General features: G+C 36.0%; 1 long non-coding RNA gene across 4 annotated transcripts in view; it reads right to left on the bottom strand.

The window, feature by feature from the left end:
* Positions 1-393: 393 nt before the first annotated feature.
* The window catches only part of LOC107025368, a 32,187-nt gene continuing 18,046 nt past the window's right edge, over positions 394-14,534 (bottom strand). Inside the window, exons 3-8 of one of the 4 annotated variants that reach the window (XR_003579156.1) lie at positions 5,245-5,588; positions 4,522-4,760; positions 4,368-4,418; positions 2,237-4,068; positions 1,534-1,623; positions 394-930 (exon numbers count right to left, since the gene is read on the bottom strand). This is a non-coding gene — a long non-coding RNA (uncharacterized LOC107025368). Of the gene's footprint in view, positions 931-1,533; positions 1,624-2,236; positions 4,069-4,235; positions 4,419-4,521; positions 4,761-5,244; positions 5,589-14,534 lie in introns of those variants that run through there. The other 3 variants (XR_003579157.1, XR_003579158.1, XR_001457390.2) reach the window with 3 other exon arrangements.

Below are 14,534 nucleotides of genomic sequence, written 5' to 3'. Positions count from 1 at the left end.
CTAATTGATATACATATACAATTCGCCTCTCTCTCACACTCTGCCCTCTCTCACTCACCTCTCTCGCCTCTCGCCTCCCTCTCCCAATTTCTCTTGCCATATATACAAATACATATATAAAATGTACAATTATCTAACGGATATACATATACAATTTACCTCTCTCCCCTAGTCTCGCTCGTCTATCTCCTCCCTATAACATGTAGCTATGAATTGTAATTATCGAAATATAGCTATGGAGAGTAGTTAGGCTATCTATGAGTGGCTATATGTGAAAATTCCTCATAATTAAATTGTTATTCAACTAAGCCCAAAAAATTACTGCACAATTGTTCCTCCCTAACACAAAACTGAAAAATTAGATCAAAATGATTAACATGAGTCGTTTGGGAATTGTTGCTGGTATTGTTCTAATTTACATTCAGAAAAGGTGATGATCATAACTACTTTTCTAGAATCAGGATGATCATTAGTGATGTGCATTCTATAAAAATAGTAACACGCCTAAGTAAATCTAAAAAGTTTCATCAGTTAAACATTCTAAAATCTTCGCATCAATGCAAAGACCTTCACCCAACATTACAGGTATACAATTATTTAATTGCATTCTATTACCTACAGGCAAAAGTTTCAACAATATGAAATCCAATTGTTGGTTTCATTGGTAATAATGAAATATTGCATTAAAGATAAGCGTTCACATAAAATTTGTTAATATTGTGAGTAACACAAAGAAACGAGCTCCATTGCATAGACAAATGTTAACACCTTTTGATATAATTTATTCATTTTGTCCCCTCTTTATGAACAGTATTATCCGCAAAAGTTTTTGTTTCAGGTTCATCTTTCATAGAATTATGTAATTAGGCTTTAAAAACCTTGCGCACGCATATTTCACCATTCCCTTGAGAATTGTAGTTGCTTCTATTACTGCAAGTTGTGAACAATATGAAACTTAATGTCGCCAATCAAGAGTATACTAAAGAAAAATAATCAACTATTACTCTGCAAAATAGTTATTAGATTGTCAAACAATCACAAAATTGTGAAGTACAATAGAAGAAAATTTAAAAAAAAAGGCAAATGGATAGTATAACTAAGTACATTTGTAAAATTCTCATGTCACTATATCAAGCTCAAAAGAACCATACCTTTTTGACATATAAAAACAGAGATAAAGGAGTGTGAGTAAAATGTTTTGACTTACTTCTTTTTACCCCATCTCACAGAAAGTTTAAAATCAATTGCCTACTTCACTTGTAAGAGAAGATGTTTTCAACAAAGAATGTTTTAGAAAACTGTGTTCATTTGTTACAGATTTATCTGAGCAATTAGTCTTAAAAGGACCTTCACCCAAGTGCAACGACTACTATTCATGCGCATTTCACTTTCTTTTTCATAAAAAACAACATCCTTTCTAATGTTCTATTTTTGTTACCATTCTTATAAGTTTACTTGATTCACACGCCAAAAAAGAAAGATCTTATAGCAACAATACATATTACCAATGGAGATATAGTAGCATATACTTACTTCAAATAGATGTATGATTCTAAAATCATCATGTCCTTTTCAAGTCTTACTTTCTCTTTTTGATTGCGAAGAGGCTGAGCAACTTAAAACCTAAAAATACATTTCAAGTTATTTTTCAGCTGGTCTTGTAATAAGCTCTCAAACAAGTCAAACGAATATGCCCTTCTACTCTATAAAAATTGGTAGGAAAAGAGAAAGTGTAAAAACATCTTGGTACATAAAAAAATGCTCATTATTTTATCAAGAGTACATAAAAATAACTAATGCTCAATTTTTTGTGGTAGATTACATGGTTACTTTGTATGTCATTTATCAAGACTTCATAATATCATATCATATTAGGTATTTCTGATCAAGCATTTTCTCTGGTTACAACAATAGCTTCTTCGCTCACGTAATAAACTCTTCTTCACTGTGAGAAAGATACAGTAAACACTGAGAAAATTTATGTTTTTTTTAAAAAAAAAATACCTAAGTCTTTCCTTCATTATTAAGGCAAGGTCCGAAAGTAAATTGAACTTTTTAATCTCTTCCGACTATGATTTTCATAGTAGCTAGAAAATGTTCAAGATTCTACTTCCTGGTGGTTTAGTAAGGACTTCAGGAAAAGGTATAACTGCTAGTCGGGAAGGCAGGCCTCCTATACTATATCGTAAAGATAGAAAACAAAATAGAGTTTTATTACTACGTGGAAAATGCTAACCTGTATGAATTTGTGCAGGGAGTTTCAGCAATAAAAGCTTTCTATGAGCTTCTCAGTCTGTCCAGTTTAAATGTTTTGCATCTTGATGAAAATTATAAACAAACATGTAGCTCCTGTTGAACTTTGTCCTTTGTTGAAGACATTGTACAAAATACTAATAATGAGGTACATAAACTTATTGCCCTGCTTCCATCTTATGTTTGCAGTTCTTTTATAAGTAAGAATGTAATAATTCGACTGTTGTTGCATTGAAACATACAGGGCGATTTCATCAGAGGCAATTCTTCAGGACGTAAGAGACGAAAATATGAATGATCCATGTGATCATATTAATATTGCACAAAGCCATGCCATCAGACCTTCATCACTTGGGCAGTAGCACAACAACATCACATACTATTCAAGTTCTTCCCTTGGCAGTGACGTGAAGTTGCTATTGAAATTAGGTGTTGTTTGTTCAGCCAATTTTGTAACACGGTCTTTAGAAATATGACAATTGGACGAGCTATCTTGTAGCATGAGAATTGATGTTGTATAATCTTCTTCAATTGATGCAATCTTCCACACAGTACAATTAAATAGTATTATAGTAATATATTTTCACTATTCATTTCATAATCTCATAAAAATAGTATGAAGTAACAAAAGCATCCACTTTCACTTATGCTTAGGGTTTACCTATGTTGCTCGGACTCTTCAAAATGTCAACGGGTGCGTGTTGGATTCGTCAAAAATAGTGTATTTTTGAAAAATTCGATACGGGTGCGGCATCAAAAGTGAAGAGTCCATGAAACTAAAGGTTTTACCACTTAAAGAAGATTGTCTTTTGTCGTTTACATCTTCAGCATCACATTTATTTCTTTTTGCACACCTCAATTTTTGTGATTTCTTAATTTGGTATTCATAGTTTTACATGTGTTCGGTCAACAAGTTATTTTTTACTTGCACATAGTTTCCAAGTTAATTGACATTTTATTTTTCGTCCAGAGTTGTTGATACTTGATAGTAAAGTAAGAAAAGTCTTATTAACGTAACCTATTCCTAGGGAACCCTTTCAGTTCATTGTCACCAAAACATAAAGATCATCTAGAGTATCTCACAACTATCTCTATCTTTGCACATTAATGTTTGACACAGACATATATTTACCTTGCTACTCAAAGCAAAAGCTCATGTGCAACACAAAATACTTTTTATTTTAGGTAGATCAAGTATGTGAAAGAAATTAACAGAAGAACAAAATATTATGTGATTATAAGCAAAATATACACTGATTTAAAGTGATAAACACAAATATCTTTAAGTTACAGACTCTAAATTCAAGGAAATTTGTGCAAAAAAAAGATAGAGAAAATAAGACTTGTTGATATATTTTAGTAACCTGCAAATTAATAGTCCAAAGATTCCAAATTTTCTTGGAAACTCTTGCTCCCATTGGACCACTTGTATTTATATGCATCAGGATCTCGATTAGAGAAATCAAAATAAGAGGCTCGAACCTTTTTAGCTTTACTTCCCAACAAATCCCAAAATAGCATAGTAGAATGCAGGCAATCATCAATTTTTAAAATTGAAAACCCAATAGAAAAAAGTGCTAAATGAAAGACGAATTACACGTTTCATATATATTAACCTTTTCATAAATTCATAGAAAAATCAAATGGAGTTGGGCAATAAATATACTCACAAACCCCAAATATGAGCGGAAAAGGTACACAAGACGAAAATAATTTATTAAAATGATTAGTACCAATTAAACCAAAATTCTCGGTTCAATTAAACGACATATTACTTACTAATATAGTCTAGTAGTTCTCAATAAGATAGAAGCCCTGTTTTAATAACAAAAAAAAAGGAAAAGAAAGAAAAACTTCTTTAGTTACATTAGGAATATCAAACATAAAATTAATTCATAAGAAGTGTTTAAAAACAATTAATCTCCTGTGAGTAATTAACAAAGAAGCATGACGTAAGATAAAAAAAATATATGTATCATCCATTAAAATTATTAACTGATAGATTTGATTGAATGAAAAATAAGAAGAACAGCTCAAATATCTGAACCGATATAGTTTGAGTACTTTTAGAGATTTTCGAACAAAATATAAGCAAGAATTGATAAAACACTTACACGCAGTAACTTTGAATAGCCATTTCATAATCTGAGTCTCCTGAAAAATACCTAATTAAAGAAACTTCAAACTGTAAGAGGCCATGAAAAATGGAGATACATTAATAACAATGAGAGAAGTGCTAATTTATCAACAAAAAAAATGTTCCATTACCCTTATACGGAGCGAAGTACTCTCATCACATCCTCCATCAACTTCAAAACATAACCAAAAAGTTGATTTATATCCATTATCAATATAAAATTGGAGAGACGGAAGAATTCATTGTCGGAGAGAAAAGATACGACCTAGTGAGGGAATAAGAGAGAAGTTGGAAGAAGAGTATTTGGGGTTTAAGTGAAAAAGAATGTGGAGACCAGTTGTTGCCCACAAAGGTAAAAACAAATACGTGTCTGCGAAAAAAGGGATAGTAAATTCAAATGCATACACGTGGTTAAGTAGAAAATAAAAAAAAAATAAGTTCAAATTTATGTACAACTTACGGAACGTTTGGTACAATTATTTCATGTTGTGTTCGTCCTTCTGACTGTCACTTATTTATATATATATATATATATATATCATTTATTTTTTATATTCGGTCAGTGATTGATTGATAATGTCTTTTGTCATATTACTGATTAAATGGTAATTGGATACTATGGTTTCACTTGATATATTTATATTAATCACTTGCTTTCATGAATCTTTAAAAAAAAATTGATAAATTATAACTTGAAATAAAACAATGCAAATCCTAAAATAAAGAGTTCAAAGTATATCCAAATACGAAAACAAAAAATTAAAGCTCTTCCAAAGATGCTTCGGAAATTTTGAATAACATTATTTATTATGAATCATGTCTTAGAAAATCTGGTGCATCAGTGCGAGGTTTACCAGGGGATGGATTAGGTAGGCCAACTATGAGGATAGACAGACGTTCTTGGAGAATCTTATCAACATGCTCTTTCATTTATAGCTGCATTTCAAGTTTCATTTATTCATGTAATTCAGGTCTTATCTCTTTTCCCATCTCCTCCTTCATTTATTTAACGTATTCCTCAACTCAAGCATCAAAATCACAATCTTGAGGTTGAGATGTTGAAGCAGATGATGAGTCAATGTTCTCATAGAAAGTTGCTTATGAGAACCAACACCATATATACATGCCTTCTGAACCCCACTAACTTCATATATGTGAATCATTGAAAAATCAATTGTCGGAGACTCACCAGATTCATCTACAAGTTGAGATGCAGATGTGATCTTAGACATTGAAGCAACCAGAAAAAAAATATATGATATTACGTGAATGAAAAAATGTCTAGCAATTATAAAGAGACAACACGGTTGTTATTAGCGAACAATATAATTGGTATAAGACATTTTAAACAAACATTAATCATAAGAGGCATGATGAGTCCCTAAATTTGACTCATTTAGGGTTATATTTTGATAGAAATAGTGTCATTAATTGCTTGTTTTATCTTAATTACTAATGAACAACCACAAGTTTCAGGTATTTTGAGTTTGAAACAAGGCATGGACACTACTTGGCAAAAAGGAGCAAAAAAGATGAAACGAATGAAGAAATGAAAGCTTGAAGTTCGCCGAGTCAACTTGGAGACTCGCCGATAGATCTTAAGATCGCCTTTTGTTCCAGTGTCCTGAGCCTTGAAAGAAATGATCAAATCAGTGGTAAAAAAAAACATTTGGTGCATCACCAAGAAGATCCCGAAGCAGTTCCTTATCACCCATTGATCCAAAACATGAAGATGCTTAATTACGCACAAGACAACGATAAGGGTGAATCCTGATTTTTTCGGCGATTTCGACTAATCCCGTCGGGCATCCCACTACAACATTATTTTGTGAAAACTATAAATACTTCTGGAGTGATTTATCTTAGATATTGGATTATTTTTGTTAGAATACATTATTATCATTTTTTTCCAGTTTTTATCTTCGTTTATGAGGTCTAATTTTTTGAGGGTTTTGGTAGAAGAACTTGAAGACCAAAAGGGTTTCAACTCTAAGGATTTGGACTTAGGTCTTTTGATTTCTTCATACTTGGGTTTTAACAGGACTCAAATCTTCATACACACTTGAATGTAGGTTCTATTTGGTATAGTTTTCTACCTCCTGTATATGTCTAGCTAAAACCTAAATTCTTGGTGTGTGATTTTATGAATATGAGTTAAGATTGTAGTTGGGTCTTGGTAGCTGATAGAAAAATTGTAGTTTGATTGTGATTTTGTTTAGTAGTTGTGGATGAATCTAATGAATTTGTAGTTGAAAATACAAGTTTATTTATGTGTTTTCGTCTTGCTCGAGAGAGAAGTCAATAAACTAAGACTACTATTTTGATGGTTGGTGGAAGTGGGTTGACATGAGACTCTGCTCGAAAGAGTGAGCCCTAGTCTCATTCCCACACACTTAGCTCGAGAGACTGATTGAGTTAAGGTGTAGGCTGGTCTTCATGAGGCAAATGAGTTTTGGAGAGGAACGTTTTTGAAATGGGGTAAGTTGCTTGAGGGAGAGCTTATCCCCTTTAAAGCTTATCCTAGTGACAATTATTCTATTAATCCCCTATTGAAAGCATGTACCCAACAATTTAGGTTACCTCGTATTCTTATACATATCCCAGAAATTCCCTCTCTCATTGCTTAGATTCTCTTGTTCATTTTGTTATTTTTACCACTTGTGATAAAAATCCTTATTGATATTTGAGCTTGCATCACCCTATCTTTAATTTATAATGCTTTTATTCGTTAATGTCTTTAGCTACGACTAGTTAGAACGTAGTTTTACTTTTTCTATAAATTCTCACTACCGGTCCTTTGGGACACGATCACAAACCTTGGTTGGGTTATTATACTATTGCACGATCGTAGACACTCATACCGGAATTTTTGTTGTTGATTACACAAGCATGAAAACGACACCGCTGCCGGGAAGTGGTTTCACTTGAGAAGATGTAGTGAGTAGAGTTTTCGTTCTTAATTAGTTGTAGTTTTACTAACTTTGCTTTTAGTTTTGTTTTATCTTGAATTGTCATTGTATGCAGGAACCCTGAGAATGGGTGAGGGAAGTAGTGACAAGAAGGATGAGACGAATCAAGAAGCCGAGAGTGGCATCAAGTTATCTGCATTGGTAACCCAGCTGAACGACTTGACCACCAAACTCACAGAGGTGGAAAACAAGTGCAAGATCCAAGGGAGGTACATACATCTTTATGAGCGAGTAAGGTTTAGGACTAATTAACATAAACGTAATGAGGATACGCTATTGGTCATCCTCCAAAATCTTCATGAGCAAGATAAAATGCTAAAAACCATGAAGGAAAGTGTGGAGGAACTGAGTTAGATGAGTGGCTCTCACTCAATATCAATCAAGTTAATCGAAAAACTCTTAGACCACACGTTACCTCATCTCTACCCTATAAGTAAAAGGGGTTTACCTAACAACATTAGGTCTAACCTTAGAGACGAAAATTAACTGATAGCTCACGTCGAGCCACGACATTTAATAAGGCTCTTTTTGGGATGCAACCAAGGTTTTCACACTTTAAATTAGTATGTACGAATAACGGTGTGTTAATTTTGTAGGTTAATACGAGGAAGGAGTTGAAAAGTGCAGGTTGGAGAACTGAGGATCCGGTTAACGCATCGCAGAATTGGTCGGTGATCTCACCATTTTTTGCCGTTTGGACCTCCATATAAACTAGAGGACCTGTAAAACTTGGCGAGGTAAAAGAACATTCGGCATATCACCAATTACATCGGCGAACCATATTAACGTCGCCAAATGGACACGAATTGGGCAGTTTATATTGGCCAAAAGACTTGGAGTTTGAAACTCTTCACCTTCCCTCACTTTTAGACTTCACAAATTCACACCAAGGTAGTATTTTGTATTTTTGGCTTTCAACATGTATTTTAGTTGGTGATTGGTGCTCAAGACTAGGATTTCTTAGCTGCCTAGCATTTCAATCATATTTCAATCAGTGTTGAAGGTTAGTTCCTAAAACCCCAAATTCATTGTCAAACATTTTGAACTCCTTTGCAATATTAGTATTGTATTGACGAGTGTTGAGCCTCTCTACTAGGATTAGAATTCTTACATGTATATTTTAATTTGAAAACATTGCCCCATATTGTTCTGATCGTCAAATGGCCGTAATGTTTGGGCTTTAAATTGAATAATATCTCACTAGGTTGTGCTTGTGTGTCGGTTAGATCGTTTGGGGTGAAGTCTTAGTAGCCATTGTTTGTGGCAAACGATGAAAATTACTTAATGATAGAGCGGGGAAACCCCATTATTAAGAGCAAATATCATCAAATGGCCAAATTTGGTAAAATATGGAGAAATCTGAGTATTCCGGAGTGATGGGCACTATGGGTCTGTTTTTTCAATTGTAGTTTTGCATGATTCAATTTTGTTTTCGGAATATGGAGGGTCAAATTGGAAAAGGTTTATGGAATATAGGCACGTTGGGCAGTTCAGTAAACTGGGTCGGGCTCGCCGAGCCACTTAGTGGTTCGCCTAATACCTACATTTTTCCCTTAATGGCGTGTTAAGTTAGATGCGTGAATCTATAAATTCCCACAGGATAACTTAAGCTTTCCAAAAGTAGTCGGCGTAGTAACAGAACCTTTACCATTGCCAACTTTCTCTAATTTGAAGGCAACCTCTTCGGTGAGCACGATTTACCTCGCCAAAGAAGTTGGACAATTCTCCGATCTAGTTGGCAAGACTGTTTGTAAAAGATTTTTTGTGCGTATGTTTGATTTTATTTTAACTATTTCTGATCTTTTGCATATAAATTACATACAGATTTCAACATGCCACCCAAGAAAACAACACATCGCATTAAAATCAACGAAGGGGGGGAGTCAAATCCTCCAAAGAGGGGAAGAGAAGAACTCCCACTAGGAGACAATGGCGAGAGGAAGAAACATTAAGCAAAGAAAGAAGTAGTTTTGGAGTTTGATGTTAAGTTGTTTGAGCCTGAAGATGATCAACCCTTCATTCACCGACAAAATAGGCTCCGAGATAGAGCTCAACCCTGATCCACCGGGGTTTCATCAGCTACAATCTAATTCCCTAAAACGAACTAAGGTGAACTAGAGCTTCGTAAATGTTTCATGAGTTAATTTTGTTTTAAGTTGGTTTACAATGATGTTCTTAGGCAGTGTGTGAAGTATGGTGACGTTCGGAGGTCAAAATTCCATGACTTTCGAAAGGTGTGCCTTAGAAAGTGATACTGTGTCTTCATGTGTTTTAGTGAGTTTTACGTGTTTCTTTTAATCAAAATTGATGTGGGATGTTCTTAAGACCTAGATTACTTTGTATAGGGGTTTAAAGTTCGGTTACGACCCCACCTAGGACCCACGAGGGGCCTTAGAAGAGGACCCCATCCATTTGGCAGGATGCTGCCAGGCAGTGACCATCGACGGCCACAAGGGACGGACCGCTGGTCAACCAACAGCCCGTCGACCTTGGGCATCGACTGGCCCTGCAAGGCTAGCAAAGCCTGCACCAATTATAGACTCAGACCTAATCGACGCACCCCATTTAAGGGACGTCGATTGGGCAACGACCCATCTGTGAAGGGCGTAGGTGGCCTGCCAAAAAGATGTAATTTTTCTACCTTGGCTTGGGGTGTTTGGTAAATTCACCCCAAGTTTTTTATGAACCATGTATGAATATTTTAGGGTCTTTTAGGTATATTAATAGGGTTCAAACACTAAAACCTAATTTTATACGTCTTTTCCTAAAACTCAAAACCCTCTCTCAAGAAAGACTCTCTCAAAACTAAATGAAAGCTTGCACTCAAAGAAGGGCTTGGAGGCCTGGTGGTGGACGTTTCTTCATAAAAAATTACTGGGTTTCCTTCTCATTGAGGTATGGTAGTCATCCTTGAACCTTCTTTCATTCAACGAGCCACATGAAAGAGATTTCTGAAAGGGTTTTAAACTTCAAACTTTTTCATTCCTTGACTCTAAATATGGGTCTTTTTATGAAAACATTTTAATGGTTAAAATGAGTTGTTTTTAGTATTAAATGATTATTTAATGTCAAAACCCCAATGAAAACATGTTTATGCTTTTTATCAACTTTTAGCTTATAAAATGGGTTTAATGAGCATGATTAGTAAATGTTAGGGTTATGGTTTCTTGATGGTTTAAATGTAGTTTAGATACTGCCCTAAGGGCTATTTTATGATGAATTGTTGGATAAATTATGAATAGGTGTGGGAAGTTTTGATGAATAGTAAGTCGGTTACATTGTTTATCTCTTATTATGAAATGCTCTTGAGTGGTATGGTCCACCTTTGGTGGCGGTGTTTACTTGAATATATGAATGTGAATTTACATGTGTATTGTGAATAAGGCCATGAAGGCATATTATGTAAAGTATGATGATAACGATGTTGTACTTGTTGATGTGCTTTATGAAGCTTGTTATGTGAAGTATGCTAGAAATAATGTCTAAAGGAACTACATGAATATGTGAAGCATGTTTAAATGTGAAATATGATGAATACAGATGTAAGCATGTTTAAATTCGATGTTAATGAAAATCGTGATTATGTGAAAGGTGTTCTCACATGTACACCCACACTCACACTTAGAGTGAATGAATGAATGAAGCTAAAGAATGTGAATGAAAAGGGGAGTTTTGGGGTGAACACTTCGTGAGTTGAGATGGACGTGTTTAGTAGCAACCTCACTATTGCCAAGATATTTCTACCATAATTTGGAGGTTGGATACTGTTCGTGAGTTGAGATGTGGTATTCCAATGTGACATCTAGGGATAAGTACCCTTCGTGAGTTGAGATGTAGTGCTAATTAGATATACCTTAGCCTATAGTTAAGAATGTTTAAGACTCAGTGGGGGAGTTATGCCTAGCATCGATAGGATATGAAGAAGAGGTGGTTACACTTCATGAGTTGAGATGTTGTATTTCAATGTACCTATTGATATGAGTACTCCTCTTTAGTAGAGAATGAGTTACTCAGTAGCAACATCCTTATCCCTTAAATATGCGCCCATATAGGTGTATCTATTGGAAAAGCCATATAAAAGCTAAGAAAATGACCCTACCCTAGGCATGTGGGGAACCCTCGTCCGATAAGGGCAGTATCAAGATTCCATGTCTAGCTCTCATGGTCTATGTTGGTTAAAGCTATTCCACCACAAAAGAAAAAATGAACTAAGTCTCCTAAAAGAACGTACTACTTAGGGTAGGTGGTGGTATGGGACGCTATCTATCCATTGCACTAAGTAGACCTTTCAAAAATGGAGCCTTGGTGTGTTTTATATGAAGTGTATGAACTAAGTCTCCTAAAAAAAGGTACTACTTAGGGTAGGTGGTGGTATGGAACGCTATCTATCCATTACACTAAGTAGACCTTCCGAAATGGGAGTCTTGGTGTGTTTTATATGAAGTGTATGAATAAGATATCATGTGTTGCAAATGAAGTTAGATGACTTAAGGTCTAATGTTAAATACGCATGTTAAAGTTAAGTTTTATATTATGAAGTTATTAATGACTAATGTAGTGTGCTTGATCCAAGGGAATCCTCAAGGAGAACTAAGTGGGAGTTGCAGTATGAGATGCTACTATCACATTTCACTTAGTGTAACTTACAAGTCCCATTGGAGTAGGGCCCTCACATAAAGTTCTTAATGTATGAATGTTATTCTAATGTCTAATCTAGAGTGTGGACTTGCTTCCAGTGTGAGGTAAGCCTATGGTTTGTAGTCTTAAGTGTCACTTAGGTGTGTATTAAAGGGGGTGTATGGCGGTTCCTTCATGTCTTACTTTAGTGAATCTTATGATAACTTGGTTAAGAAAACTTCAAAGGAAATGAATTGACTATGTTGTGGTTTGATTGAGTTCACTGTAAAGTTGGGTTCATTGTAATGTTTTTGGAACTTACTGTAAAATGGTCTTCTATGCTAAATATCCCAAAGTTCAGGACACCATGTGCTACCATGAGTTCGAGCAATTCATGAAGTCCCGAGGCCACTATATTCCTCCTGGGTTAGGGAATTTTACACAGTTTATGGGGAGTTGGTTTCGAAGAACCAGAAGAAAGCGAGCAAGTTTAGACCGGTAAAGTTGGTCATGGTCAGAGGTAAGGAGGTGAAGTTCCCAACGAGTATATTAACGACGTATACGTCCTTATAAGGGGTTTTCTATTGTTCCATCCATAGATGACTTGTAGGGTTCGTTGAACCCTATGATTTCTGCCGCTACTCCGAGGTAGTAGCTCTTTGAGAAAAGAGGCATGAACATCGCTGTCAGGTTCACGTTTGGATTTATCAGGAGCAGTATTATGCCATCCCAAAATGAATACATCTTGCATCTTCCCAAAGTATCTTGTCTTGGTTTCATCATTTCTAGGAGATGTATCAACCTGGGCTGTTGATTTCAGAAGAGATGGTCATGAGGGATAAATAAAAGCTGAATTCTCTGCCTATACAAATATTGGTGACTAAGTGTTGTGTCAGCATGTTGGAGTACCTTCGAACACCACTAGGGATAGTGAGGTCATCCCATCTTCCTCCACTGACATCCGGCGTATAGAAACTGAATACACACGAGAGGAGGTTGATAGGAGGAGAGCAGCTCCAGCGGACAGTACTCTAGAGGTCGATCTAGACCCGCTACCATTAGAGAAACCTTTACCCACTCCGACCTCTAAGCCTTCAGGTACATCTACTCCGTCCTCTTCTTCACAGGTCCCAGGTGCCTCTTTTTCCTCCCAGCAGACCAAGATTACTAAGGTCATGATTGTGAATATGGGGCACTTAGAGCAATCAGTTGATGCATGGGCATCTAGACTAGAGAGATCAAGTCTAGGAAAAATCCTGAGTTCCATTCATTTTTCCCTCATACCCCTTTAGTCTGCTATTGATACCTAGGCTTTGAGAGTCAAAACCTGTGAAAACATACAAGGGATATTCTTCGAGGTAGCGTCTTTGAAAGTCGAACTCACAAACCCGAGGAATCACGTAGACTACCTAAAGTCTACCAACATCAGTTCTCTATTAGAGAATATAGATGAATTTGACGCGCCTGAGACCTCAGAGATTCCTTTGGTTCCCACGAAGATGTGCAGATTGATGGCACAACTGATGAAGAATTGGAGGCAGAGACAGGCGAGAAGATGATAGCAGTACAAGAGATGGAGATCAAATTTGGTAATTTGACAAATCTGGTGGAGACTATTGTGCAACAGGTACCCAGAAATTAGTAGTCGGGACATCCACAACAACCACTAGAGGGTTTTACACTGCTATTTCTTTTAAGGATACTCTTGGCTCTGATCCCCAAGTACCAAATGCTACAGCATCCACTAAGGCCCAAACCACAGGAAGATACTACTTGCACATGATCTTTCTTTACCTCCCTCTCTATCTTATTATATATTTACTCTGGGATACTTTTATTAGCATTTAAGCACAAAACATTTTGATTGTGGTGGGGTGAGGCTATAATACCTCGGAAATGAATAAGGTGAAGCTAGAGTCTAACATGATTTTCATGAGTGTCTAAGGTCCTAAATTTATCTATAATGTGGTATTGAGGCAGTGTCTATAGTTTTAGGTAATTTGGAAGTGAAACGTCAAGGGACGAATAAGACGTTCAACCACTAAGTCACCTATGCACCTCATGTATGGTTATATGCCTATATGTGTGTTTCATGAGTTAACGAGGAAATTATATGATTTATTATTGTGTTTATAGGTAGTCTTTCAAGTTTAGTGATGTTTGGAGGTCAAACGTCCAAGAACGTCCATGACGTTCGAAAGGTTAGCCTTGAAATGACATTGTGTGTTTTGGCATGTTTTGTCAAGCATTACGTGTTTGTTTTTGATGAAATTGATATGGAAGGTCCTAAACTCGTATACAAACATATTCAGGTTGGAAACGTCAGGTAAAACATCCCCAAGGAACATCCAAGGGTCCTTGAGGAAGGATCCGACCCAAGAGCCAAAGCTATCAAAACCAGCCCAATCTACGGATGGCAGTCGACAACTCGTGGGTCAATTGATGCCCCGTAGGTGGGGGCGTAGTTTTATACTTATGCGTGGGAGGAGATCAGCTAAGGACCAGCCTAATTCCCAAACCACGGACCAATAGGACGATCCGTTGGTTGGGAAATGGCC

The sequence above is a fragment of the Solanum pennellii genome, chromosome 7 (genome assembly GCF_001406875.1).
Source record: "Solanum pennellii chromosome 7, SPENNV200".
NCBI classification, from domain to species: domain Eukaryota; kingdom Viridiplantae; phylum Streptophyta; class Magnoliopsida; order Solanales; family Solanaceae; genus Solanum; species Solanum pennellii.
This window is presented reverse-complemented; position numbering and strand designations above follow the sequence as displayed.